This window comes from Ranitomeya imitator, chromosome 3, assembly GCF_032444005.1.
Source record: "Ranitomeya imitator isolate aRanImi1 chromosome 3, aRanImi1.pri, whole genome shotgun sequence".
Classification (NCBI taxonomy): Eukaryota; Metazoa; Chordata; class Amphibia; order Anura; family Dendrobatidae; genus Ranitomeya; species Ranitomeya imitator.
Genome location: NC_091284.1, coordinates 566,217,498 through 566,244,706, shown reverse-complemented (window position 1 = coordinate 566,244,706; position 27,209 = coordinate 566,217,498).

Genomic DNA, 27,209 nt, shown 5'->3' with positions numbered 1-27,209 from the left:
ACACACAGCAATGCAGCTATCAGGGAGCCTTCTAGGGCAGCCCAATGAGCTACAGCGCTGAGGGGAAAAAAAAAAAAAAAACTTCCACTGTCCCTGCACACCGAGGGTGGTGTTGGACAGTGCAAATCGCTGCAGCACAAGCGGTTTTGTGGTTAATGGACCCTGCCTAACGCTATCCCTGCTTCTGACAAAGCGGCAGCAACCTCTCCCTAAGCTCAGATCAGCAGCAGTAAGATGGCGGTCGGCGGGAACGCCTCTTTATAGCCCCTGTGACGTCGCAGACAGCAAGCCAATCACTGCAATGCCCTTCTCTAAGATGGTGGGGACCAGGACCTATGTCATCACGCTGCCCACACTCTGCGTTTACCTTCATTGGCTGAGAAATGGCGCTTTTCGCGTCATTGAAACGCGACTTTGGCGCGAAAGTCGCGTACCGCATGGCCGACCCCGCACAGGGGTCGGATCGGGTTTCATGAAACCCCGACTTAGCCAAAAGTCGGCGACTTTTGAAAATGTTCGACCCGTTTCGCTCAACCCTAGTGATGTAGGTTCTTTGAACCGTGTTCGCAGTTTTTACCCAGAGATATGGAGAGATCCAAAAGAGATTGCAAATACAAAACAAGAACAAAATGTCTCACCTTGCTGCAGTTGGGGTTTTGCATGTCCAATCTCCCAGGAAACTCCCACATACGGATTCCGAATAGGCTGGTTACCATGGCCCCCGTTTGGGCGTCAAAACTGTTGTAGCTGTTTGCGTTCTGACCCAATGTCAGACATGCCAGATCACCAGTGAGGCCAAATGAGGAGGTTACGCCCTTCATTTACAAGCGCTTGGAGAAAAAGGACAACGCACACACATTCTGTGAGCAAAGTCACTTTTATCTGATGTAAAGCAGCAAGAGGCAGTATTTTATACCATTTACAACAAATGTATCTCTCAATGTAATTCATGTAGCCCTCCCCCGCTACCCCGAGTCATACTGACCTTTATTTCTCAAGTACCCAGAACATGCTGTTTGCTGACTATTGAAAACATGTAAGATAAGAGGTATAAAATCCTTGAATCATAGACTTAGGGTACCGTCACACAGTGGCATTTTGATCGCTACGACTAGAGTTGAGCGACCTTGACCTTTTTAGAGTCGAGCCGGGTTTCGCGAAACCCGACTATCTCAAAAGTCGGGTCGAGTGAAATCGGCCGATTATGACGTAAAGTCGGGATCGACCGAAACACGAAACCCAATGCAAGTCAATGGGGCAGCATAGTCGGCAGTGAGTGGGGGCCAGGAAAACACCTAGAGTGCCCATTTTAATATCAAAACCATCCATTCTTCTTAATGAAGCTTGTCAAGCGTAATTTACCTTATAATAATTGGAAGGCATTTGAAATTGGGGGTCATTTGGCTAAAGTTGTGGTGGGTAGGGCTGGTTCAAGTAATTAGTGGGCCCAGGAAATCTGGACCACGTCACGGCAGTGGAGCAGGGAGAGGTAAGTATTTCAACTTTGCAAGTGCTGTGATCCTGAGCAAGCAGGGGGGGCCCACTCGTTGGCATTGGCACTGGCACAGGGCCCCTCAAAGTACAGCGGTGTGTTTGCACGGCGGGGGCGCCTCCCACCGGCAGCAACACTTTTGCGTACTATGAGAGGCCCTGTGCCAGTGACATCGCCAACTAGTATTCCTCCCCCCACCTGATGAAGGAACCTGCACTTTCATCTGCACCTTCCTCTTTGTCCCCGTGTAAGGTGGTATGGTATGCGGGAAGAGCAACCTGACTTTCAGCAGGGTCACAATGTTGTTGTGTAGCGTGCACGGGGAATGTTGCGTTATGGGTCAATGTACCAGCAGACTCATCTATCACTGGCTGGGCAATGGGCAGGATGAGGAGGAAACACAGATATAGGCCCAAATAATAAAGTGGGCTAAATGCAGTTCAAAATTGGTAACACAGGAATAACCAGGGGGCATTGCAGTGGAGGACAACTGGAATGAGAGGCTGACACAGAGAGTAGGCCCAAATCAGTAAGTAGTCGAAATGCAGTTCAAAATTGGCAACCGTAGTAAACAGGCGGCACAGCTTTGTTCAGTGGAGGAGAACAGCAAGGAGTGGCAGACACCGATAGTAAGCCCCAACCCAACTAGTAGGCCAAATGCAGTCTAACATTAACAACTACTTAACGAGCGCCTGAAAACGGAATTTCAGGACAGGAAACCAGGAGAACAGCAAGGAGCGGCAGACACTGTTAGTAGGCCCCAAACCAACTAGTACGCCAAATGCAGTTGTTCCATTTAACCACAATTTAACGAGAGCCTGAAGATAGAAGCTCAGGAAAGGCAACCTGGAGAACACCTTGGAGTGGAACACACCATCTCTCTCCACCCCATACCCATTTTGTAGGCCTAATGCAGTGTAGTTTTCTACAACTACTAAACGAGAGTCAGAAGACCGAAGCAATGGCAAGGCAACCTGGGGAACACCTTGGAGTGTAACACACCATCTCTCTCCACCCGATACCCATTTTGTAGGCCTAATGCAGTGTAGTTTTCTACAACTACTAAACGAGAGTCGGAAGACCGAAGCAAAGGCAAGGCAACCTGGGGAACACCTTGGAGTGTAACACACCATCTCTCTCCACCCCATACCCATTTTGTAGGCCTAATGCAGCCTACTTTCCGACAACTACTAAGCGAGAGCATGAAGATCGAAGCTCAGGAAAGGCAACCTGGAGAACACCTTGGAGTGGAACACACCATCTCTCTCCACCCCATACCCATTTTGTAGGCCTAATGCAGTGTAGTTTTCTACAACTACTAAATGAGAGTCAGAAGACCGAAGCAATGGCAAGGCAACCTGGGGAACACCTTGGAGTGTAACACACCATCTCTCTCCACCCGATACCCATTTTGTAGGCTTAATGCAGTGTAGTTTTCTACAACTACTAAACGAGAGTCGGAAGACCGAAGCAATGGCAAGGCAACCTGGGGAACACCTTGGAGTGGAACACACCATCTCTCTCCACCCCATACCCATTTTGTAGGCCTAATGCAGCCTACTTTCCGACAACTACTAAACGAGAGCATGAAGATCGAAGCTCAGGAAAGGCAACCTGGAGAACACCTTGGAGTGGAACACACCATATCTCTCCACCCCATACCCATTTTGTAAGCCTAATGCAGTGTAGTTTTCTACAACTACTAAACGAGAGTCGGAAGACCGAAGCAATGGCAAGGCAACCTGGGGAACACCTTGGAGTGGAACACACCATCTCTCTCCACCCCATACCCATTTTGTAGGCCTAATGCAGTGTAGTTTTCTACAACTACTAAACGAGAGTCGGAAGACCGAAGCAATGGCAAGGCAACCTGGGGAACACCTTGGAGTGGAACACACCATCTCTCTCCACCCCATACCCATTTTGTAGGCCTAATGCAGCCTACTTTCCGACAACTACTAAACGAGAGCATGAAGATCGAAGCTCAGGAAAGGCAACCTGGAGAACACCTTGGAGTGGAACACACCATCTCTCTCCACCCCATATCCATTTTGTAGGCCTAATGCTGTGTAGTTTTCTACAACTACTAAACGAGAGTCAGAAGACCGAAGCAATGGCAAGGCAACCTGGGGAACACCTTGGAGTGTAACACACCATCTCTCTCCACCCGATACCCATTTTGTAGGCCTAATGCAGTGTAGTTTTCTACAACTACTAAACGAGAGTCGGAAGACCGAAGCAATGGCAAGGCAACCTGGGGAACACCTTGGAGTGTAATACACCATCTCTCTCCACCCCATACCCATTTTGTAGGCCTAATGCAGCCTACTTTCCGACAACTACTAAACGAGAGCATGAAGATCGAAGCTCAGGAAAGGCAACCTGGAGAACACCTTGGAGTGGAACACACCATCTCTCTCCACCCCATACCCATTTTGTAGGCCTAATGCAGTGTAGTTTTCTACAACTACTAAACGAGAGTCGGAAGACCGAAGCAATGGCAAGGCAACCTGGGGAACACCTTGGAGTGGAACACACCATCTCTCTCCACCCCATACCCATTTTGTAGGCCTAATGCAGTGTAGTTTTCTACAACTACTAAACGAGAGTCGGAAGACCGAAGCAATGGCAAGGCAACCTGGGGAACACCTTGGAGTGTAACACACCATCTCTCTCCACCCCATACCCATTTTATAGGCCTAATGCAGTGTAGTTTTCTACAACTACTAAACGAGAGTCGGAAGACCGAAGCAATGGCAAGGCAACCTGGGGAACACCTTGGAGTGGAACACACCATCTCTCTCCACCCCATACTCATTTTGTAGGCCTAATGCAGCCTACTTTCCGACAACTACTAAACGAGAGCATGAAGATCGAAGCTCAGGAAAGGCAACCTGGGGAACACCTTGGAGTGTAACACACCCTCTCTCTACACCACGGAAGGGCTGATTCTTAGGAAGGAAGGCTGTCGGAAAGAAGCAGGGCGCGTCCGAGGGTGATTATATTCTTATTAGGTATATACTCACCCTCGGACGCGCCCTGCTTCTTTATTTGTAATGAATGTTTATTTGCAATGTGGTTTTGACTTACTCTATTTTTTTGGTAAATAATGATTTTATTATTTTCATTGTTTTGCATCTTCTTGGCAATAATATAAAGAAGACGCGACAGGACAACACTCGGTGGATGCCATATCTGTGTTTTAAATTGAAAAAAACTTTCAGTTAACTACTTGCAGGAGAAAGTTATTGTAGCTGGTGGCCATTTTTAGTACTGTACCAGATTTTTGTTGTATGTGTTTGTTTTTAATGTTAAAATGTCTGCATTTGATATCTCTCCAGTATTTTCTTTTTTATAAGCAAAATACTTATTTTTATATTTTCTGATGTTGGTTCAAGGGGTACACGGGCAGCAGTAGACAGGTCAGTTGAGGCCTAGTGGAAGGAGGGACCGCAGACAGGCTTCGAAGCCCTAACATAATAAATTGGGCTGGCTGTAGGCAATTTACAATTGGTTCCAGGGGAACACGGGCAGCAGTAGACAGGTCAGTGGAGGCCTAGTGGAAGGAGGGACCGCAGACAGGCTTCGAAGCCCTAACATAATAAATTGGGCTGGCTGTAGGCAATTTACAATTGGTTCCAGGGGAACACGGGCAGCAGTAGACAGGTCAGTGGAGGCCTAGTGGAAGGAGGGACCGCAGACAGGCTTCGAATCCCTAACATAATAAATTGGGCTGGCTGTAGGCAATTTAAAATTGGTTCCAGGGGAACACGGGCAGCAGTAGACAGGTCAGTGGAGGCCTAGTGGAAGGAGGGACCGCAGACAGGCTTCGAAGCCCTAACATAATAAATTGGCCTGGCTGTAGGCAATTTACAATTGGTTCCAGGGGAACCCGGGCGGCAGTAGACAGGTCAGTGGAGGCCTAGTGGAAGGAGGGACCGCAGACAGGCTTCGAAGCCCTAACGTAATAAATTGGGCTGGCTGTAGGCAATTTAAAATTGGTTCCAGGGGAACCCGGGCAGCAGTAGACAGGTCAGTGGAGGCCTAGTGGAAGGAGGGACCGCAGACAGGCTTCGAAGCCCTAACATAATAAATTGGGCTGGCTGTAGGCAATTTAAAATTGGTTCCAGGGGAACCCGTGCAGCAGTAGACAGGTCAGTGGAGGCCTAGTGGAAGGAGGGACCGCAGACAGGCTTCGAAGCCCTAACATAATAAATTGGGCTGGCTGTAGGCAATTTAAAATTGGTTCCAGGGGAACACGGGCAGCAGTAGACAGGTCAGTGGAGGCCTAGTGGAAGGAGGGACCGCAGACAGGCTTCGAAGCCCTAACATAATAAATTGGGCTGGCTGTAGGCAATTTAAAATTGGTTCCAGGGGAACACGGGCAGCAGTAGACAGGTCAGTGGAGGCCTAGTGGAAGGAGGGACCGCAGACAGGCTTCGAAGCCCTAACATAATAAATTGGGCTGGCTGTAGGCAATTTAAAATTGGTTCCAGGGGAACCCGGGCAGCAGTAGACAGGTCAGTGGAGGACTAGTGGAAGGAGGGACCGCAGACAGGCTTCGAAGCCCTAATATAATAAATTGGCCTGGCTGTAGGCAATTTACAATTGGTTCCAGGGGAACCCGGGCGGCAGTAGACAGGTCAGTGGAGGCCTAGTGGAAGGAGGGACCGCAGACAGGCTTCGAAGCCCTAACATAATAAATTGGCCTGGCTGTAGGCAATTTACAATTGGTTCCAGGGGAACACGGGCGGCAGTAGACAGGTCAGTGGAGGCCTAGTGGAAGGAGGGACCGCAGACAGGCTTCGAAGCCCTAACATAATAAATTGGGCTGGCTGTAGGCAATGTAAAATTGGTTCAAGGGGAACCCGGGCAGCAGTAGACAGGTCAGTGGAGGCCTAGTGGAAGGAGTGACCGCAGACAGGCTTCGAAGGCCTAACATAAGAAAAATGTCAATACAATGGTATTGACAGTGCCAGGCATTGAAGGATGTCAGCGCATAGACTATACATCGGTGGAGCTGTGAGAGAAAATTTTGCAAGTGGTAGAGCACTGTTTGACCTGGGGGGGGGACTGTCTTGTGGCCGGCGGTACAGGCCCAGGGCCCCTCATATTACAACGGTGTGTCTGACGTTGGGTGCGCACCACCACCGCCAGATACTTTATTGTACTATGAGGGACCTAGTGGCAGTGCCGTCGACCAAAAGCGGGCACACCCACCTCTTCAGACAAACAGTACTCTCACGGGTGCTGGCGCCAAGTGGCGATACCACGGCCCCGTGTGGGGACTTTGGCCATTTAGGGAGGTGCTAACATGTCGGATGCTGGACAATCAGGTGCTGTAAATTACGAGATTGGAAAAGTCATTCAGAATAGTCCACAGGCAAGACCTTTACATAGGAAAGCTAGGTGTCAGCCGGGCAAGGTGGGGCAAAAGATTTCGAAATCCAGTTGTGGTTCATTTTAATGAAGGTTAGATCATCTACATTTTGGGTAGCCAGACAAGTCCTTTTTTCTGTTAGTATTGAACCTGCAGCACTGAATACTCTTTCTGATAGGACACTAGCTGCCGGGCAAGCAAGCTCCTGCAATGCATATTCTGCCAATTCTGGCCAGGTGTCTAATTTTGATGCCCAGTAATCAAATGGGAATGACGGTTGAGGGAGAACGTCGATAAGGGATGAAAAATAGTTAGTAACCATACTGGACAAATGTTGTCTCCTGTCACTTTGAATTGATGCTGCAGTACCTGTCCTGTCTGCGGTCATAGCAAAATCACTCCACAACCTGGTCAGAAAACCCCTCTGGCCAACGACACTTCTGATTTCTGCCCCTCTAACACCTCTGGTCTGCTGGCCCCTGCAGCTCGTGTTAGAACGATCACGGGCGCTGTGTGCAGGGAATGCCAGAAGCAAACGGTCAACAAGAGTTGATTGTTTGGTTGCTAATATTAGTTCCAAGTTCTCATGTGGCATTATATTTTGCAATTTGCCTTTATAGCGAGGATCAAGGAGGCAGGCCAACCAGTAATCGTCATCGTTCATCATTTTTGTTATGCGTGTGTCCCTTTTGAGGATACGTAAGGCATAATCCGCCATGTGGGCCAAAGTTCCAGTTCTCAAATCTGTGGTTGTGCTTGGTTGAGGGGCAGTTTCAGGCAAATCACTTGTGTCCCTCCAAAAACCAGAACCCGGCCTTGCCGCGCCAACAATTTCCACTGGCCCCGGAAAAGCTTCCTCATTAAAAATATAATCATCCCCATCATCCTCCTCGTCCTCCTCCTCCTCTTCGCCCGCTACCTCGTCCTGTACACTGCCCTGGCCAGACAATGGCTGACTGTCATCAAGGCTTTCCTCTTCCTCAGCTGCAGACGCCTGATCCTTTATGTGCGTCAAACTTTGCATCAGCAGACGCATTAGGGGGATGCTCATGCTTATTATGGCGTTGTCTGCACTAACCAACCGTGTGCATTCCTCAAAACACTGAAGGACTTGACACATGTCTTGAATCTTCGACCACTGCACACCTGACAACTCCATGTCTGCCATCCTACTGCCTGCCCGTGTATGTGTATCCTCCCACAAAAACATAACAGCCCGCCTCTGTTCACACAGTCTCTGAAGCATGTGCAGTGTTGAGTTCCACCTTGTTGCAACGTCTATGATTAGGCGATGCTGGGGAAGGTTCAAAGAACGCTGATAGGTCTGCATACGGCTGGAGTGTACGGGCGAACGGCGGATATGTGAGCAAAGTCCACGCACTTTGAGGAGCAGGTCGGATAACCCCGGATAACTTTTCAGGAAGCACTGCACCACCAGGTTTAAGGTGTGAGCCAGGCAAGGAATGTGTTTCAGTTGGGAAATGGAGATGGCAGCCATGAAATTCCTTCCGTTATCACTCACTACCTTGCCTGCCTCAAGATCTACAGTGCCCAGCCACGACTGCGTTTCTTTCTGCAAGAACGCGGACAGAACTTCAGCGGTGTGTCTGTTGTCGCCCAAACACTTCATAGCCAATACAGCCTGCTGACGTTTGCCAGTAGCTGCCCCATAATGGGAGACCTGGTGTGCAACAGTACAGAGAAAAACGCGTGCACTATTAAGTGGTGGTGAAACAAGGTAGGTTCCCACACCTTCACGTAAGTAAAAGATAAACCTTTGCACTCAACTTATAATGCTCAGATGCAATTTTATTGTAGTACTAGAAACGTTTCGGTCCGCTACAACTGGGACCTTCATCAGTAACTACAAAAAGTGAAATCAATATATATATATATAAATACAGTGCAGAAAACACAACAAAAAACAAAATCAAAATAAAGTATATACATAATTCTGTCAATATATAGTGATGCTGAGCCAAAACTAACGAATGGGTCACAGAGATACAACATATAGATCTATACGAGAAAAAGTCCTGCAGGCGGAGAGATATAATATAACTGGCAGCGGAATACACCTATAAAAGGACAAACAAGAAGAATGAAAGAGCTGCTACATACCGTACTAGTGGACTAATTTGGGAGCAAGCAATAGCTCAAATAGGTGCCAGGGCACAGAGCAGGCAGTGCCTGTACGGGGAAGGAAAAGGAGAAGGATTGTGTCCTAGCTATAAAGCCCAAACCAAGGTGCCCACCATAATATGGGGATGTATCATACCTGGATAGTTACCAGAGAAGCGCGCCAGCTAGGCTAAGGGAAGGGGAGAAAATATACTTATCAGCTACTGCTGAAATAAATTATCGGTCCAAAGAGACAGATTCAGAAAGGTGCTGTAGTTACCTGCGGAGTAGAGGTGAAGTACACATGGGTCAGACGCGGTGTCCCCCGCTCGTCTGCCGAATGGCTCGTGGGAGCGCCTACTAGTAACCAGGAGGCGGGACCTAGGAAAGGGCTAACACCAATGGGATAACGCCTATAGGGGGCGGAAGTGACGCTGTAGGCAGGAAATGGAAAAGAGTTTCCAAGGTAACGCGGTGTGTAGTGTAAGCAGGCGCCCCTGTAGAGGCTTAGAGGGGAAGACGGTCCCCATGTAAATACCCTCCCTCCGGAAAACGGGGTGACATATATGGTTCCGGGAACAACGCTAATTAAACTACGAGACTCAGAGGTTTTATGTAAATAACGGCACCGAGTAGACAGAACGGGGACTACAAGGAGCCGGACCTCTAAACAGTGCCCCAAAGTATAGGAGATAGGAACCAAAGCAGAAAGGTACAAATAGTATAAATGCAACACGATAAAGGCACAGTAGATGGTGAGTTACACAGGACTGCCGTGGAGGACGCGGTATGGCACATGTATAGTGGGTGACGTCCGGAGAGAAGTAGTCCACGCGAATCTGTGACAGCAGTAGTAGTGTTAGAAACAGACTTCAGTATAGGCGGTTCTAAAACGGAACAAAGAATAGTTAGGACCAGAAACCATGCACACATAAAAAAATGCAATGTTGCCTGACTATAACCTACAGAAAGAAGTGAAATGAACATTAGCACTAAATGAATGACACGGTACTGTACCAACATTAACTAACAGGCCATGTGGAAATATTAGTAAGGTATCTGCTATATAGGGAGGTATCTGCTATATAGGGACATGGCTATCACCATCTACCTATAATGAGAGAATACGATAGATCATGCGTGACTAAGAACCAGTTGGTCTAAAGTGAAAATAGACTGGGAAAGAGGAGGAGCTGGGTCCAAACGTGCAGGACCAGGGCTAAAAGCTACATAAAGGCTAACAGGTCGTAGTCTCTATTAAGGCCTTTGGGATGTAGTGTGTCTAGTGTATGTATCCAGAACGCCTCTCTACGTTTCAGACGAAGTATTCTGTTGCCTCCTCGTCTTAGTTGAGGGATGTGCTCAATGACTTGAAACTTGAGTTGAGAGATGCTGTGGCCTTTATCTTTAAAATGTGACGGAATGGGTAGTAACAGGTTTTGACAGCGTATGGTGGATTTATGTTTGGAGATTCTGTTGCGGATGGCTTGAGTTGTTTCTCCTATATATAGTAGGCCGCAGGGGCATTTAATTAGGTATATAGCCCATGACGTGTCGCAAGTGAAGAAATCAGTAATAGGAAAAGTCTTACCCGACTGAGGGTGATGGAATGTGGACCCCTTCTGTACATTATTGCACTGTGAGCAATGAAGGCAAGGGAAGGTGCCAGTGCGCGGGTGCTGTAAAAAGCGTTGGCGCTGGACTGATTTATTTGTGCCAATATCCGCCTTAACCAATGTGTCTCTGAGATTAGGGGCCCGCCTGAAGCAAGGAAGGAAGGGTTCATGAAACTCAGGGACCTCCGGGTGGGCACTAGGTAGAAGGTGCCAGTGTCTACGGATGGACTTATGTAAAACGTATGCGTAGGGATGATAAGAATGAACAAAAGGTATCCGTTTAGATGATTTATGAGGATTAGGTTGGGAGGGTACCTGTGCTGCCTGCAGAATGGAGGCTGGATAGCCCCGTTGTGAAAATTTTGTAGTCATTTCATGCAGCCTATTGGAACGGAGGTGGGGATCTGATACAATCCTGGAGACTCGATGAAACTGGGACCGTGGTATAGACCGTTTTGTAAATGGTGGATGAAAACTAGAGAAATGTAATAGGCTATTACGGTCAGTGCTCTTAGTGTATAGGTCTGTTGAAATAGCCCCATCAGGTGAACGAACAACCAAGGTGTCTAGGAAATTGATCTTACTCGAGTCATGTGACATCATAAAGGAGATACCGGGCCAGGCTGTGTTGAGCCACTCGAAGAAAAAGGCGAGGGCTTCCAATGTGCCCCCCCATATGCAAAAAACGTCATCGATATAACGTTTCCAGATGATAACATTGGATTCAAAGAGTGAGTGAGGATAAATCTTGCTCTCCTCAAAATCCGCCATGTAGCAGTTAGCATAGGGGGGTGCTACATTGGAGCCCATCGCGGTGCCGCGTACCTGCAGATAGTAATCGTCCTGAAACATGAAGTGGTTAGAAGTCAGAATCACTGTTAATAGTTCAATGCAGAGGTTAACCTGGTCTCTAGGGGTACCGGAGTATGTTAACAGCTTATGGACAGAATTAATCCCCTCCATGTGTGGGATCGAGGTGTATAAGTCTTTGACATCCATAGTGACAAGTATAGCCGTCGGCGGAATATTATCGAGATCCTGAAGGATTTTAAGGAAAGCCCCTGTATCGAGAAGGTAAGACCGGGATTTTTGTATCAAAGGAGTCAGAATCTTTTCCAAATATATTGCTAATGGGGACAGTATTGACTCAGTGGAGGCCACGATGGGCCTTCCGGGTGGATTTTCCAGGTTTTTATGTATTTTTGGAATGGTATAAAAAACAGGAGTGACTGGGTGAGAATTAGTCAGAAAGTCACACATTTTGGAATCTAAGACCCCTAAAGAGGAGTATTTTGTGAGGATATCAGAAATGCGCTGACGGATAGACGGCGTAGGATCCCCTGGTAATCTATGATAGATGGATGTGTCATCCAGTTGCCGGGAAATCTCACGTAAGTAGTCAGACTTATTCATAACAACTACGGCCCCGCCTTTATCGGCTGGTTTGATAACAATATTTGTGTCGTCCTGGAGCCCTCGTAACGCCTGACGTTCAATGGGAGTTAAATTTGGTGGATAAATAAGTTTACCTCGATTAATATCATCCCTTAATTGGTGAAAGGCGGTTTGGATAAACCCAATAAACGTCTCCATGGCGTGGGACCCATGGGGAGGCCTGAAATGGCTCTTCTTACGTAACCCCAAACTCTGAGCTGACAAAAGGTGGGGGGACATTTCTATCTGAGGAGGAGGGGGAGATACATGTGGAGTAGTAGCAAAATACGCCTTGAGTCTAAGAGTCCGGAAAAAGCGCTGGAGATCCATCTCTAAATCAAAAGTGCGACAATGATAAGAGGGACAAAATGATAATCCTTTTTGTAGGATATTATGTTCCGCCACCCCCAGAGTCCTACTAGAAATGTTAATCACCAGAGGGGTTGTACCTGGGATCTCGTGATTCGGGCCAAGTCTGGAGTTCGTCCTACGCCCGTGGCCCCGCCTCGTGGTTTTCTTCGCGGTGGACGTTGACGTTGTCCTAAAAAATGTGGTGCGGGTGCTGGGGTGTCGTGGCGCTCCTGTTCCGAGCCAGAAGAGGCATAGTCGAAGGACGAACGGGGAGAAGGACGAGATGGATAACGTCGGTTGGAAGAGGAGTCCTGCCATTTATAGATTTGATTCCGCTCGTAATCTTCCGTATCTCTATTAAACTTGACTCTTTTTCTCTCTTCAGTCTCGCGGCGATGCTTATCAATATTTCTGGAGATCTGGTCCTTCAATTAGTTCAGTTCCTCCGGAGAGCCTGTAGCCGCCAATTGTGTTTCGATGGATTTGATGTGCTCCGAACTCGTGGCTATGGCTTTCTGTAGATGCTCAATAGTCAAAGTAATGATATCGAAAGAACATTTATTGAGTATTTGTTCATACTTGGTACAATAGTTGGGAGAGTCCCGAAACAGTGTGGGACGAAGGGGTACTCGGAGGCCCCTAGGGATCCTCTGTACCCTAAGGTATTCAGTGAGGGTGGCACAGTGAAGCTCGATATTAACAAAGTGACGGAGCTCACGCTCAAGGTCTCGCCCTCGTGCCTCCCTTGGTGGTATCTTTAAGAAATCACAGCTAAGTGTGGACCGTGCCAGAATACTAGAGGTCTCCTCTGCATTGTAAGAGAAGGTGGACATGACCCGTTAATGTGCAACGCGTAAGGGAAACTAACGTTACAGAGAAAAACGCGTGCACTATTAAGTGGTGGTGCAACAAGGTAGGTTCCCACACCTTCACGTAAATAAAAGATAAACCTTTGCACTCAACTTATAATGCTCAGATGCAATTTTATTGTAGTACTAGAAACGTTTCGGTCCGCTACAACTGGGACCTTCATCAGTAACTACAAAAAGTTATCAAACCAGCCGATAAAGGCGGGGCCGTAGTTGTTATGAATAAGTCTGACTACTTACGTGAGATTTCCCGGCAACTGGATGACACATCCATCTATCATAGATTACCAGGGGATCCTACGCCGTCTATCCGTCAGCGCATTTCTGATATCCTCACAAAATACTCCTCTTTAGGGGTCTTAGATTCCAAAACGTGTGACTTTCTGACTAATTCTCACCCAGTCACTCCTGTTTTTTATACCATTCCAAAAATACATAAAAACCTGGAAAATCCACCCGGAAGGCCCATCGTGGCCTCCACTGAGTCAATACTGTCCCCATTAGCAATATATTTGGAAAAGATTCTGACTCCTTTGATACAAAAATCCCGGTCTTACCTTCTCGATACAGGGGCTTTCCTTAAAATCCTTCAGGATCTCGATAATATTCCGCCGACGGCTATACTTGTCACTATGGATGTCAAAGACTTATACACCTCGATCCCACACATGGAGGGGATTAATTCTGTCCATAAGCTGTTAACATACTCCGGTACCCCTAGAGACCAGGTTAACCTCTGCATTGAACTATTAACAGTGATTCTGACTTCTAACCACTTCATGTTTCAGGACGATTACTATCTGCAGGTACGCGGCACCGCGATGGGCTCCAATGTAGCACCCCCCTATGCTAACTGCTACATGGCGGATTTTGAGGAGAGCAAGATTTATCCTCACTCACTCTTTGAATCCAATGTTATCATCTGGAAACGTTATATCGATGACGTTTTTTGCATATGGGGGGGCACATTGGAAGCCCTCGCCTTTTTCTTCGAGTGGCTCAACACAGCCTGGCCCGGTATCTCCTTTACGATGTCACATGACTCGAGTAAGATCAATTTCCTAGACACCTTGGTTGTTCGTTCACCTGATGGGGCTATTTCAACAGACCTATACACTAAGAGCACTGACCGTAATAGCCTATTACATTTCTCTAGTTTTCATCCACCATTTACAAAACGGTCTATACCACGGTCCCAGTTTCATCGAGTCTCCAGGATTGTATCAGATCCCCACCTCCGTTCCAATAGGCTGCATGAAATGACTACAAAATTTTCACAACGGGGCTATCCAGCCTCCATTCTGCAGGCAGCACAGGTACCCTCCCAACCTAATCCTCATAAATCATCTAAACGGATACCTTTTGTTCATTCTTATCATCCCTACGCATACGTTTTACATAAGTCCATCCGTAGACACTGGCACCTTCTATCTAGTGCCCACCCGGAGGTCCCTGAGTTTCATGAACCCTTCCTTCCTTGCTTCAGGCGGGCCCCTAATCTCAGAGACACATTGGTTAAGGCGGATATTGGCACAAATAAATCAGTCCCGCGCCAACGCTTTTTACAGCACCCGCGCACTGGCACCTTCCCTTGCCTTCATTGCTCACAGTGCAATAATGTACAGAAGGGGTCCACATTCCATCACCCTCAGTCGGGTAAGACTTTTCCTATTACTGATTTCTTCACTTGCGACACGTCATGGGCTATATACCTAATTAAATGCCCCTGCGGCCTACTATATATAGGAGAAACAACTCAAGCCATCCGCAACAGAATCTCCAAACATAAATCCACCATACGCTGTCAAAACCTGTTACTACCCATTCCGTCACATTTTAAAGATAAAGGCCACAGCATCTCTCAACTCAAGTTTCAAGTCATTGAGCACATCCCTCAACTAAGACGAGGAGGCAACAGAATACTTCGTCTGAAACGTAGAGAGGCGTTCTGGATACATACACTAGACACACTACATCCCAAAGGCCTTAATAGAGACTACGACCTGTTAGCCTTTATATAGCTTTTAGCCCTGGTCCTGCACGTTTGGACCCAGCTCCTCCTCTTTCCCAGTCTATTTTCACTTTAGACCAACTGGTTCTTAGTCACGCATGATCTATCGTATTCTCTCATTATAGGTAGATGGTGATAGCCATGTCCCTATATAGCAGATACCTCCCTATATAGCAGATACCTTACTAATATTCCCACATGGCCTGTTAGTTAATGTTGGTACAGTACCGTGTCATTCATTTAGTGCTAATGTTCATTTCACTTCTTTCTGTAGGTTATAGTCAGGCAACATTGCATTTTTTTATGTGTGCATGGTTTCTGGTCCTAACTATTCTTTGTTCCGTTTTAGAACCGCCTATACTGAAGTCTGTTTCTAACACTACTACTGCTGTCACAGATTCGCGTGGACTACTTCTCTCCGGACGTCACCCACTATACATGTGCCATACCGCGTCCTCCACGGCAGTCCTGTGTAACTCACCATCTACTGTGCCTTTATCGTGTTGCATTTATACTATTTGTACCTTTCTGCTTTGGTTCCTATCTCCTATACTTTGGGGCACTGTTTAGAGGTCCGGCTCCTTGTAGTCCCCGTTCTGTCTACTCGGTGCCGTTATTTACATAAAACCTCTGAGTCTCGTAGTTTAATTAGCGTTGTTCCCGGAACCATATATGTCACCCCGTTTTCCGGAGGGAGGGTATTTACATGGGGACCGTCTTCCCCTCTAAGCCTCTACAGGGGCGCCTGCTTACACTACACACCGCGTTACCTTGGAAACTCTTTTCCATTTCCTGCCTACAGCGTCACTTCCGCCCCCTATAGGCGTTATCCCATTGGTGTTAGCCCTTTCCTAGGTCCCGCCTCCTGGTTACTAGTAGGCGCTCCCACGAGCCATTCGGCAGACGAGCGGGGGACACCGCGTCTGACCCATGTGTACTTCACCTCTACTCCGCAGGTAACTACAGCACCTTTCTGAATCTGTCTCTTTGGACCGATAATTTATTTCAGCAGTAGCTGATAAGTATATTTTCTCCCCTTCCCTTAGCCTAGCTGGCGCGCTTCTCTGGTAACTATCCAGGTATGATACATCCCCATATTATGGTGGGCACCTTGGTTTGGGCTTTATAGCTAGGACACAATCCTTCTCCTTTTCCTTCCCCGTACAGGCACTGCCTGCTCTGTGCCCTGGCACCTATTTGAGCTATTGCTTGCTCCCAAATTAGTCCACTAGTACGGTATGTAGCAGCTCTTTCATTCTTCTTGTTTGTCCTTTTATAGGTGTATTCCGCTGCCAGTTATATTATATCTCTCCGCCTGCAGGACTTTTTCTCGTATAGATCTATATGTTGTATCTCTGTGACCCATTCGTTAGTTTTGGCTCAGCATCACTATATATTGACAGAATTATGTATATACTTTATTTTGATTTTGTTTTTTGTTGTGTTTTCTGCACTGTATTTATATATATATATATATATTGATTTCACTTTTTGTAGTTACTGATGAAGGTCCCAGTTGTAGCGGACCGAAACGTTTCTAGTACTACAATAAAATTGCATCTGAGCATTATAAGTTGAGTGCAAAGGTTTATCTTTTACTGGTGTGCAACAGTGGCAGCTGCGGATGGAGTGGTTGTGCGACTGCGGTCTGTGGACGAGGTCTCGCTTCTGCAGGAGGACGAGGAGGAGGAGGAGGGGGTGCGAATGGCTACAGCCAACTGTTTCCTAGACCGTGGGCTAGGCAGAACTGTCCCAAACTTGCTGTCCCCTGTGGACCCTGCATCCACCACATTTACCCAGTGTGCCGTGATGGACACGTAACGTCCCTGGCCATGCCTACTGGTCCATGCATCTGTTGTCAGGTGCACCTTTGTGCTCACAGATTGCCTGAGTGCATGGACGATGCGCTCTTTAACATGCTGGTGGAGGGCTGGGATGGCTTTTCTGGAAAAAAAGTGTCGACTGGGTAGCTCGTAGCGTGGTACAGCGTAGTCCATCAGGGCTTTGAAAGCTTCGCTTTCAACTAACCGGTAGGGCATCATCTCTAACGAGATTAGTCTAGCTATGTGGGCGTTCAAACCCTGTGTACGCGGATGCGAGGCTAAGTACTTTCTTTTTCTAACCATAGTCTCATGTAGGGTGAGCTGGACTGGAGAGCTGGAGATCGTGGAACTAGCGGGGGTGCCGGTGGACATGGCAGACTGAGAGACGGTGGGAGATGGTATTGTTGCCGCCGGTGCCCTAGATGCAGTGTTTCCTACTACGAAACTGGTGATTCCCTGACCCTGACTTCTTTGGCCTGGCAAAGAAACCTGCACAGATACTGCAGGTGGTGCAGAAAATGGTGGCCCTACACTGCCGGAAGGGATGTTGCGTTGATGACTAGCTTCATTGGCCGAGGGTGCTACAACCTTAAGGGACATTTGGTAGTTAGTCCAAGCTTGCAAATGCATGGTGGTTAAATGTCTATGCATGCAACTTGTATTGAGACTTTTCAGATTCTGCCCTCTGCTTAAGGTAGTTGAACATTTTTGACAGATGACTTTGCGCTGATCAATTGGATGTTGTTTAAAAAAATGCCAGACTGCACTCTTTCTAGCATCGGATACCTTTTCAGGCATTGCAGACTGAGCTTTAACCGGATGGCCACGCTGTCCTCCAACAGGTTTTGACTTTGCCACGCGTTTTGGGCAAGATACGGGCCCGGCAGATGGAACCTGTTGCGATGTTGATGCCTGCTGCGGCCCCTCCTCCTCCGCTTCAGAACTGCTGCCGCCTGCACCCTGTTCCCCCAATGGCTGCCAATCGGGGTCAAGAACTGGGTCATCTATTACCTCTTCTTGTAGCTCGTGTGCAACTTCGTCTGTGTCACCTTGTCGGTCGGTGGTATAGCGTTCGTGATGGGGCAACATAGTCTCATCAGGGTCTGATTCTTGATCAGCACCCTGCGAGGGCAATGTTGTGGTCTGAGTCAAAGGACCAGCATAGTAGTCTGGCTGTGGCTGTGCATCAGTGCACTCCATGTCAGATTCAACTTGTAATGGGCATGGACTGTTAACTGCTTCACTTTCTAAGCCAGGGACGGTATGTGTAAAGGGCTCCATGGAGTAACCCGTTGTGTCGCCTGCTGCATTCTTCTCTGTTGTTGTTTTTGCTGAAGAGGACAAGGAAGCGACTTGTCCCTGACCGTGAACATCCACTAACGACGCGCTGCTTTTACTTTTACCAGTTTCACGAGAGGAGGCAAAAGAGCTAGAGGCTGAGTCAGCAAGATAAGCCAAAACTTGCTCTTGCTGCTCCGGCTTTAAAAGCGGTTTTCCTACTCCCAGAAAAGGGAGCGTTCGAGGCCTTGTGTAGCCAGACGACGAACCTGGCTCCACAGCTCCAGACTTAGGTGCAATATTTTTTTTCCCATGACCACCTGATGCTCCACCACTACCACTACCCTCATTACCAGCTGACAATGAACGCCCCCGGCCACGACCTCTTCCACCAGACTTCCTCATTGTTTTAAAAACGTTACCAAACTAACGGTATTTGTTGCTGTCACACAACTTACACGGTGAGCTATAACTTCAGTAGGATTTAGCTACCCCTTTACAGGTGGGTGAGACCACAACGAAAATCAGGCACAATGTTACACACTCTGTTGTTGGTGGCAACAAATGAGAGAGATGCCACACACGCAGGACTGTCACTGAAGCGCAAATGTAAATATTAATCTCCCACTGATTTGTGTTTTTTTTTTAAAAAAGGAGACTTTAGAAAAAAAAAAAAAAAATGATTTTTTAAGGAAGAATTTATAAACCAAATAAAATGAAATGATTTTTTCAGGGAGAATTTAGAAAACAAATAAAACATAAAATAGCCTTTCTAGGGCCCAGTGAGTGAGAGAGGACGCACACAGGAGTCAGGAGTGGCACACAAGCCCAGAGGCCAATATTTATCTCCCACTGATTGATTTAGTGATTTTTTCAGGTAGATTTTGGAACCCAAATCAAGCAAAAAAAATAATAGGCTTTCTATGGCCCACAATTGGAGAGAGAGAGATGGCACACCCAGGAGTCAAGACTGGCACACAAGCAGAAAGGGCAATATTAATCTCCCACTGATTTGATTTTTTTTTTTTTTTCAGGGAGACTTTAGAAAAAAAAAAAAAAAAAATGATTTTTTCGGGAATAATTTAGAAACCAAATAAAATAAAATGATTTTTTCTGGGAGAATTTAGAAAACAAATAAAACAAAAAATAGGTTTTCTAGGGCCCACTGAGTGAGAGAGGACGCACACAGGAGTCAGGAGTGGCACACAAGCCCAGAGGCCAATATTTATCTCCCACTGATTGATTTATTGATTTTTTCAGGTAGAATTTAGAACCCAAATCAACCCAAAAAATAAATAGGCTTTCTATGGCCCACTATTTGTGAGAGAGATGGCACGCTCAGGACTGGCACACAAGCCCAGAGGCCAATATTAATCTCCCACTTTTTTTTTTTTTCCAGGGAAAATTTATAAACCCAATAAAAAAAATAATAAATAGGCTTTCTATGGCCCACTATCTGAGAGAGAGAGATGGCACGCTTAGGACTGGCACACAAGCCCAAAGGCCAATATTAATCTCCCACTGATTGATTTATTGATTTTTTCAGGTAGATTTTGGAACCCAAATCAAGCAAAAAAATAAATAGGCTTTCTATGGCCCACAATTGGAGAGAGAGAGATGGCACACCCAGGAGTCAAGACTGGCACACAAGCAGAAAGGGCAATATTAATCTCCCACTGATTTGATTTTTTTTTTTTTTCAGGGAGACTTTAGAAAAAAAAAAATGAATTGTTCAGGAAGAATTTAGAAACAAAATAAAATAAAATGATTGTTTCAGGGAGAATTTAGAAAACAAATGAAAAAAAAATAGGCTTTGTAGGGCCCACTGAGTGAGAGAGGACGCACACAGGAGTCAGGAGTGGCACACAAGCCCAGAGGCCAATATTTATCTCCCACTGATTGATTTAGTGATTTTTTCAGGTAGATTTTGGAACCCAAATCAAGCAAAAAAATTAATAGGCTTTCTATGGCCCACAATTGGAGAGAGAGAGATGGCACACCCAGGAGTCAAGACTGGCACACAAGCAGAAAGGGCAATATTATTCTCCCACTGATTTGTTTTTGTTTGTTTTTTTTTCAGGGAGACTTTAGAAAAAAAAATACAAAAAAAATGATTTTTTTCAGGAATAATTTAGAAACCAAATAAAATAAAATGATTTTTTCAGGGAGAATTTAGAAAACAAATGAAAAAAAAATAGGCTTTGTAGGGCCCACTGAGTGAGAGAGGACGCACACAGGAGTCAGGAGTGGCACACAAGCCCAGAGGCCAATATTTATCTCCCACTGATTGATTTAGTGATTTTTTCAGGTAGATTTTGGAACCCAAATCAAGCAAAAAAATTAATAGGCTTTCTATGGCCCACAATTGGAGAGAGAGAGATGGCACACCCAGGAGTCAAGACTGGCACACAAGCAGAAAGGGCAATATTAATCTCCCACTGTTTTGTTTTTTTGTTTTTTTTTCAGGGAGACTTTAGAAAAAAAAAATACAAAAAAAATGATTTTTTTTCAGGAATAATTTAGAAAACAAATAAAATAAAATTATTTTTTCAGGGAGAATTTAGAAAGCAAATAAAACAAAAAATAGGCTTTGTAGGGCCCACTGAGTGAGAGAGGACGCACACAGGAGTCAGAAGTGGCACACAAGCCCAGAGGCCAATATTTATCTCCCACTGATTGATTTAGTGATTTTTTCAGGTAGATTTTGGAACCCAAATCAAGCAAAAAAATTAATAGGCTTTCTATGGCCCACAATTGGAGAGAGAGAGATGGCACACCCAGGAGTCAAGACTGGCACACAAGCAGAAAGGGCAATATTATTCTCCCACTGATTTGTTTTTGTTTTGTTTTTTCAGGGAGACTTTAGAAAAAAAAAATACAAAAAAAATGGTTTTTTTCAGGAATAATTTAGAAACCAAATAAAATAAAATGATTTTTTCAGGGAGAATTTAGAAAACAAATAAAACAAAAAAAAAGGCTTTGTAGGGCCCACTGAGTGAGAGAGGACGCACACAGGAGTCAGGAGTGGCACACAAGCCCAGAGGCCAATATTTATCTCCCACTGATTGATTTATTGATTTTTTCAGGTAGAATTTAGAACCCAAATCAACCCAAAAAATAAATAGGCTTTCTATGGCCCACTATTTGTGAGAGAGATGGCACGCTCAGGACTGGCACACAAGCCCAGAGGCCAATATTAATCTCCCACTTTTTTTTTTTTTTTCCAGGGAAAATTTATAAACCCAATAAAAAAAATAATAAATAGGCTTTCTATGGCCCACTATCTGAGAGAGAGAGATGGCACGCTTAGGACTGGCACACAAGCCCAAAGGCCAATATTAATCTCCCACTGATTGATTTATTGATTTTTTCAGGTAGATTTTGGAACCCAAATCCAGCAAAAAAATAAATAGGCTTTCTATGGCCCACTGAGAGATGGCACACACAGGAGTAAGGAGTGGCACACAAGCCCTGAGGCCAATATTTTTCTCCCACTGATTGATGTAGTGATTTTTTCAGGTAGATTTTAGAACCCAAATCAAGCAAAAAAATAAATAGGCTTTCTATGGCCCACTGAGTGAGAGATGACACAGACAGGGATGGCACTCTAGCAGAAATGCCAATCTTAATCTCCCACAAAAAAAAAAAAAAAAAGGAACTGTCCTTCAATTACTATCTCCCTGCAGTAATCTCAGCCAGGTATGGCAGGCAGCAATAAGGAGTGGACTGATGCACAAATTAAATAAAAAGTGTGGACAAACAAACAAGATAGCTGTGCAGAAAGGAAGGAACAAGAGGATTTGTGCTTTGAAAAAAGCAGTTGGTTTGCACAGCGGCGTACACACAGCAATGCAGCTATCAGGGAGCCTTCTAGGGCAGCTGTTGTGAATTCTGTGGCTGAGTTCACTTCTGTGGTCACAAGTGGTATTGCAGTCTCTGGGCTTCCTCCCTCAGGTGTTTTGGTGAGCTCGTTGGCTGCCTTGCTATTTAGCTCCACCTGAGTCTGTCTTCCTTGCTCCTTGTCAATGTTCCAGTGTTGGATCTGAGCTACTGCATCTTTCCTTGGGCCTGCTGCTCTGCTAGATAAGTGCTTCTAGTTTGTTTTCTGTTTTTTCTGTCCAGCTTGCTATTAACTTTTGCTGGAAGCTCTGAGAAGCAAAGGGGTGCACCGCCGTGCTGTTAGTTCGGCACGGTGGGTCTTTTGGCCCTTTGCGTGGTTTTCGTTTTAGGGTTTTTTGTAGACTGCATAGTTCTCTTTGCTATCCTCGCTCTGTCTAGAATATCGGGCCTCACTTTGCTGAATCTATTTCATTCCTACGTTTGTCTTTTCATCTTGCTAACAGTCATTATATGTGGGGGGCTGCCTATTCCTTTGGGGTATTTCTCTGAGGTAAGTCAGGCTTGTATTTCTATCTTCAGGCTAGTCAGCTCCTCAGGCAGTGCCGAGTTGCATAGGTAGTGATAGGCGCAATCCACTGCTGCTTATAGTTGTGTGAGGATAGATCAGGTACTGCAGTCTACAGAGATTCCACGTCTCAGAGCTCGTCCTATTGTTTTTGGTTATTGCCAGATCTCTGTATGTGCGCTGATTACTGCACGCTGTGTTGCCTGATTGCCAGCCATAACAGTACAAGGAGCAAGACCAATGATTCCCAATAGAGGGAAAAAAGAAATCCTGACATCATTTTTTTTTCTTAGCTCTGTCTTCAGTCTTTTTTTTCCCCTAGACATTAGAGTGCTTCAGGACACAGCTGTGGACATGGATATTCAGGCTCTGTGCTCCTCAATGGATAATCTCGTTGTAAATGTACAAAAGATTCAAGATACTATTGATCAGAAATCGATGCTAGAACCAAGAATTCCGATTCCTGATTTGTTTTTTGGTGACAGAACTAAGTTCCTGAGCTTCAGAAATAATTGTAAGCTATTTTTGGCCTTGAAACCTCATTCTTCTGGTAATCCTAGTCAACAGGTTTTGATTATTATTTCTTTTTTGCGCGGCGACCCACAGGACTGGGCGTTTTCTCTTGCACCAGGAGATTCTGCATTGAGTAATGTTGATGCATTTTTCCAGGCGCTGGGATTGCTTTACGATGAGCCTAATTCAGTGGATCAGGCTGAGAAAAATCTGCTGGCTTTATGCCAGGGTCAGGATGATGTAGAAGTATATTGTCAGAAATTTAGGAAGTGGTCAGTACTCACTCTGTGGAATGAATCTGCACTAGCGGCTTTGTTCAGAAAGGGTCTCTCTGAAGCTCTTAAGGATGTAATGGTGGGATTTCCTATGCCTGCTGGTTTGAATGAGTCTATGTCCTTGGCCATTCAGATCGGTCGTCGCTTGCGCGAGCGTAAATCTGTGCACCATCTGGCGGTATTGTCTGAGAGTAAACCTGAGCCTATGCAGTGTGACAGGACTATGACTAAAGTAGAACGGCAAGAACACAGACGTCTGAACAGACTGTGTTTCTATTGTGGTGATTCTACTCATGCTATTTCTAATTGTCCTAAGCGCACTAGGCGGTTCGATAGCTCTGCCGTTATTGGTACTGTACAGTCCAAATTCCTTTTGTCCATTACCTTAATGTGCTCTTTGTCATCGTATTCTGTCATGGCGTTTGTGGATTCAGGCGCTGCCCTGAATCTGATGGATTTGGATTATGCTAAACGTTGTGGATTTTTCTTGGAGCCTTTGCGGTGTCCTATTCCGTTGAGAGGAATTGATGCTACACCTTTGGCCAAGAATAAGCCTCAGTACTGGGCCCAGCTGACCATGTGCATGGCTCCTGCACATCAGGAAGTTATTCGCTTTCTGGTACTGCATAATTTGCATGATGTGGTCGTGTTGGGGTTGCCATGGCTACAAACCCATAATCCAGTATTGGATTGGAACTCTATGTCGGTAACCAGCTGGGGTTGTCAGGGAGTACATGGTGATGTTCCATTTTTGTCTATTTCGTCATCCATTCCTTCTGACATCCCAGAGTTCTTGTCGGACTTTCAGGATGTATTTGAAGAGTCCAAGTCTGATGCCCTACCTCCGCATAGGAATTGTGATTGTGCTATCGATTTGATTCCTGGTAGTAAATTCCCTAAGGGTCGTTTATTTAATTTGTCCGTACCTGAACACACCGCTATGCGCAGTTATGTGAAGGAGTCCCTGGAGAAGGGACATATTCGCCCATCGTCGTCACCATTGGGAGCAGGGTTCTTTTTTGTAGCCAAGAAGGATGGTTCGCTAAGACCGTGTATTGATTACCGCCTTCTTAATAAGATCACTGTTAAGTTTCAGTATCCCTTGCCATTGATTTCTGACTTGTTTGCTCGGATTAAGGGGGCTAGTTGGTTTACTAAGATTGATCTTCGTGGTGCGTATAATCTGGTGAGAATCAGGCAGGGAGATGAATGGAAAATGGCATTTAATACGCCCGAGGGTCATTTTGAGTATCTGGTGATGCCGTTCGGACTTGCCAATGCTCCATCTGTTTTTCAGTCTTTTATGCATGACATTTTCCGTGAGTATCTGGATAAATTCTTGATTGTTTACTTGGATGACATTTTGATCTTCTCAGATGATTGGGAGTCTCATGTGAAGCAAGTCAGAATGGTTTTCCAGGTACTGCGTGCTAATTCCTTGTTCGTGAAGGGATCAAAGTGTCTCTTCGGTGTGCAGAAAGTTTCATTTTTGGGGTTCATCTTTTCCCCTTCTACTATCGAGATGGATCCGGTTAAGGTTCAGGCCATCCAGGATTGGACTCAGCCGACATCTCTAAAAAGTCTGCAGAAATTCCTGGGCTTTGCTAATTTTTATCGTCGCTTCATCTGTAATTTTTCTAGCATTGCCAGACCATTGACCGATTTGACCAAGAAGGGTGCTGATTTGGTTAATTGGTCTTCTGCTGCCGTGGAAGCTTTTCAGGAGTTGAAGCGTCGTTTTTGCTGTGCCCCTGTGTTGTGTCAACCTGATGTTTCTCTTCCGTTCCAGGTCGAGGTTGATGCTTCTGAGATTGGTGCAGGGGCGGTTTTGTCACAGAGAGGTTCTGGTTGCTCAGTGTTCAAACCATGTGCTTTCTTTTCCAGGAAATTTTCTGCTGCTGAGCGTAATTATGATGTGGGCAACCGAGAGTTGCTGGCCATGAAGTGGGCATTCGAGGAGTGGCGTCATTGGCTTGAGGGTGCTAAGCATCGCGTGGTGGTTTTGACTGATCATAAGAACCTTACTTATCTTGAGTCTGCCAAGCGCTTGAATCCTAGACAGGCCCGTTGGTCGTTATTTTTTGCTCGTTTTGATTTTGTGATTTCATACCTTCCGGGCTCTAAAAATGTGAAGGCGGATGCTCTGTCTAGGAGTTTTGTGCCCGACTCTCCGGGGTTATCTGAGCCGGCGAGTATCCTCAAGGAAGGAGTCATTGTGTCTGCCATCTCCCCTGATTTGCGGAGAGTGTTGCAGAAATTTCAGGCTAATAAACCTGATCGTTGTCCGGCCGAGAAACTGTTCGTCCCTGATAGGTGGACTAGTAAAGTTATCTCTGAACTTCATTGTTCGGTGCTGGCCGGTCATCCAGGAATCTTTGGTACCAGGGAGTTGGTTGCTAGATCCTTCTGGTGGCCATCTCTGTCACGGGATGTGCGTGCTTTTGTGCAGTCCTGTGGAATTTGTGCTAGGGCTAAGCCCTGCTGTTCACGTGCCAGTGGGTTGCTTTTGCCCTTGCCGGTCCCGAAGAGGCCTTGGACACATATTTCGATGGATTTCATTTCTGACCTTCCCGTTTCTCAAAAAATGTCGGTCATTTGGGTGGTCTGTGATCGCTTTTCTAAAATGGTCCATCTGGTGCCCTTGGTTAAATTGCCTTCCTCCTCTGATTTGGTGCCTTTGTTCTTCCAGCATGTGGTTCGTTTACATGGCATTCCTGAGAATATTGTTTCTGACAGAGGTTCCCAGTTTGTCTCGAGGTTCTGGCGAGCCTTTTGTGGTAGGATGGGCATTGACCTATCTTTCTCCTCGGCCTTCCATCCTCAGTCTAATGGCCAGACCGAACGAACCAATCAGACCTTGGAAACATATCTGAGATGTTTTGTTTCCGCTGACCAGGATGATTGGGTGTCATTTTTGCCGTTGGCTGAGTTCGCCCTTAATAATCGGGCCAGCTCGGCTACCTTGGTCTCTCCATTTTTCTGCAATTCTGGGTTCCATCCTCGTTTCTCTTCAGGACAGGTTGAGTCTTCGGACTGTCCTGGTGTGGATTCTGTGGTGGACAGGTTGCAGCAGATCTGGACTCAGGTAGTGGACAATTTGACCTTGTCCCAGGAGAAGGCTCAGCTTTTCGCTAATCGCAGACGCTGTGTGGGACCCCGACTTCGTGTTGGGGATCTGGTTTGGTTATCTTCTCGTCATATTCCTATGAAGGTTTCCTCTCCTAAATTTAAACCTCGTTTTATTGGTCCGTATAGGATTTCTGAGATTCTCAATCCGGTGTCTTTTCGTCTGACCCTCCCAGACTCCTTTTCCATACATAATGTATTCCATAGGTCGTTGTTGAGGAGATACGTGGCACCTATGGTTCCATCTGTGGAGCCTCCTGCCCCTGTTTTGGTGGAGGGGGAATTGGAGTATATTGTGGAGAAGATTTTGGATTCTCGTGTCTCTAGACGGAAACTCCAGTATCTGGTCAAATGGAAGGGTTATGCTCAGGAAGATAATTCCTGGGTTTTTGCCTCTGATGTCCATGCCCCAGATCTTGTTCGTGCCTTTCATGTGGCTCATCCTGGTCGGCCTGGGGGTTCTGGTGAGGGTTCGGTGACCCCTCCTCAAGGGGGGGGTACTGTTGTGAATTCTG